Consider the following 3,638-nt stretch of genomic DNA (forward strand, 5'->3'; position numbering starts at 1 on the left):
TGAGTCAAGGAAGAGTGACCTCAATGTGGAAATAAGCCGTCAGTTTTCTTTCTTTGTTCTTAAAGGAACTTGTTTTAGGAGTTTACTTTGCTTTGTCCTCTATAATGTTCTTTAATGTTCTTTATTTAAAACACACACACACACCCCACTTGAAATGGCCCTTATCCAACAGAAGTGCTTGCAGTCGCATTTCTTCTGCAGGTTCACTTTTACAGTAAAGGATACCGAACCTTCCCTTTATCCCCATGATGTCACAGGTTGAGGTCTGACACTGACATGAAAATATGAAAGGAATAGAGATGGTGCGAGAAATGTGCGTGCATTCTTTACCCTCTGCTTGAACTTCTAGGTAATCTTCCGCAGTGAAATGAAACTCCTCGGTGTGATTCCCATGAACAAAGTATCCCTAATTAAAGGGCATCCGTCTCTTTCATTTGGAGAGGATGTTTGGGCTCTGTGTTTGTTTTGTTTTTATTTTCACTATGCTCTTTTAACAATGTGGGGAAACAGACTCCATTTTAGAGAGATTTCCATCAAAACAGGTAAAAGTGAAAGTTTCAGCCCACAAAGCCGGAGCTGGCTGGCCTGCGATGCTATAGGCATTGCTCAAGCTACTGGAATGTCCGCTTCTCTGTCTGACCAGATTTTCGCCTCCCTCGTGACTATGAGGGAAAGAGCTGAGGTGGAGGTGGACACTAATGACTTGTCCCTCCAGAATCAACCTCTGACATTGCTCCTTCAAGCTGCTGTTCTCTGGCCACGTCCCTCTCTGCCAGGGTGGAGGGAGGGGGCTGGAGAGAGGTGACTTTATGAATCCGCCTCAGGCTCAAAGAATTCTGGGGAGAGGGGTGCAAAAGGGCCTTTGGTCTGGCCTCTCATTCCTGAAAGGACTAAAGTTTGTCTTTAAAGTGATTTGCAAATGAGTTTATGTAGAAAGATAGAAAGACGGCTGACAGGACTGGAAGATACTGATGTCTGCCTTGCAGCTCAGGCTTGTCTCCTGTCCCTGAGCTAGTGTCTGTAGTATGCGAGTTGTGTGCTGTGTATTTACACTGTGCAGAGCACACATTTATTGCTTGTGTTTCTGTGTGTGTTGTAAAGCATCAAATTGTTACATATAAATGTTTAAATCATACCACAATCCTTTGCAATCATATTTTGTAATTTCATTTTTTTAATATACTGGTAGCCTCAAACAATGGACGTGGCCCTGGCCTCTTGGCTGTCTGAGAGGCACTGAGAAGAGGAAGAGGAGAAGGTGTGGTAATAAGAGTCACAGCAACAGTTAACATATACTGAGCACTTTTTTATGCTAGACACTGCCAATGTCCTAATTTAATTCACATTAATTAGCATATTAATTAACTTATGCTAATTCATTTAATATTCACCAATGAGATAGGTATTTTACAGGTAAGGAAATTGAGGCACAGCTGATAAGTAGCTGTGTATCAAACTTTACTGAAGGGTTGGAAGAAGCAAAAGAGAATTAGAGAATTAGAGTGTGAGGGAAATAATATAAACTATTTCACCTCTTTCATTTCTGAGATATCAAGTTATACTACAAAGCCACTGTAATCAGATCACTCTGGTACTGGCACAAGACAGGCATATGGATTCATGAAACAGAACAGAGAACTCAGAATTCGACCCAGGGCAAGAGCATACAATGGAGTAAAGACAGTCTCTTTAATAAATGGTGCTGGGATAACTGGATAGGTTCATGCAAAAAACTGAAACTTGACCACCAACTTACACCATACCCAAGAATAACTCAAAGTGGATAAAAGACTTAAATGTAAGTCGTGAAACCATAAAAATCCTAGAAGAAAACGTAGGCAGCAAAATATCAGACAGCTCACAGAATAGAATTTTCACTGATACACTATGTAGGGCAACAGAAACAAAGGAAAAAATAAACAAATGGGACTACATCAAAATAAAAAGCTTCTGCACAGCAAAAGAAACCACCATCAAAATGAAAAGGGAACCCACTGTATGAGAGAAGATATCTGCCAATGATACATCTGATAAGGGGTTAATTTCCAAAATATATAAAGTACTCATACAACTCAACAAAAAAAAGACAAACAATCCAATAAAAAAAAATGGGCAGAAGACCTGAATAGACACTTCTCCAAAGAGGACATACAAATGGTCAAGAAACATGAAAAAATACTCAAGTCACTAATCATCAGAGAGATGCAAATTAAAATGACAATGAGGTACCACCTGACACCTGCCAGAATGGCTACCATCAATAAATCAACGACAAGTGCTGGTGAGGATGTGGAGAAAAGGGAACCCTCCTGCACTGCTGGTGGGAATGCAGATTGGTGCAGCCATTATGGAAAACAGTATGGAGTTTCTTCAGAAAATTAAAAATGGAACTGCCATTTGACTCATTGACCCCAATTCTAGGAATATATCCTAAGAAGCCTGAAACACCAATCGGAAAGAATATATGTACCCCTATGTTTATAGCAGCATTTTTACAATAGCTAGGATTCGGAAACAGCCCAAGTGCCCATCAGTAAATGAGTGGATAAAAAATTGTGGTACATTTACACAATGGAATACTGTGCAGCTGTAAAAATGTATCACCCTTGCCGGATTGGCTTAGTGGTTAGAGTGTTGGCCTGTGGGCTAAAGGGTCTCAGGTTCAATTCCTGGTCAATGGCAGGTACCTCGGTTGTAGGTTTGATCCCTAGCCCAGTCCCGGCAATTACGAGAGGCAACCAATTGATGTGTCTCATTCACATGGATGTCTCTCTGTCTCTCTCTCTCCTCCGCCCCCCCCCCCCTCCCCATCCCCTGCCTCCTTCCTTTTCACTCTCTCTAAGGATCGATGGAGGGAATATCCTTGGGTGAGGATTAAAAACACTCACACCAAAAAAAAAATCTATTTGAAAACTTTGTGATGAAAGGTAAAAGCACCTAAAGGTTAAATCCCTCATAACCTTGATTGAGGAGCCCTGATGATGATGCCTTACAGATCCTAGCCTTGTCTCTGGATCCTCATATTCTCATATGAGAGTACTGCCTTCCTCTCTACTGCTCTCTGGAAAATTCCAGCCTTCCGAGGGCTGTTCTTGCTCCAGGCGTACCTCTTCCCCAACCAGGTCATGCGTTCACTAAAGGTGAAAAATCTCAGAGTCTGAGTTAGTGTAGAAAAACACTCGGAACTTTGGGGAGATGCTGGGTAGTAGAGGAGGAGATTGTTGGTGATCCAGGTGTCTGGTCCTCTTTGGTGTCTCTCTGACATGGTAGGTGAAAGTTAAAGATCTTTGTTTCTATCTCAGCCTGTCATTAACTGTTGGATCTACTTGTATCTTCCAAAGATTAACGTTAACTGTCAGAGGAAGTTAAGTCTAAACCAACTCACAGGGTTGTCGAGAATCATCCCTAAATAGTTCATAATTTGCAAATGTATCTTTCTCAACAATGGAGTTAGTACTTTGAATTACTATGGTTTGTTTACTTGGTCCACTGTCTCCCTGCTCTAAAATTGGATTCCTTTGGGCCAACCACCATCCTCCCCATAACTGCCTGGGGAGAATGGGAGGTGGGCGGGTGAGGGTCTGAAGGCTTAGGTCTTCTAGCTTCCAACAGTGTAAATAAGGTCGTCAGAGACAATT

The sequence above is a fragment of the Myotis lucifugus genome, unplaced genomic scaffold (assembly GCF_000147115.1).
Source record: "Myotis lucifugus unplaced genomic scaffold, Myoluc2.0 scaffold_56, whole genome shotgun sequence".
NCBI classification, from domain to species: domain Eukaryota; kingdom Metazoa; phylum Chordata; class Mammalia; order Chiroptera; family Vespertilionidae; genus Myotis; species Myotis lucifugus.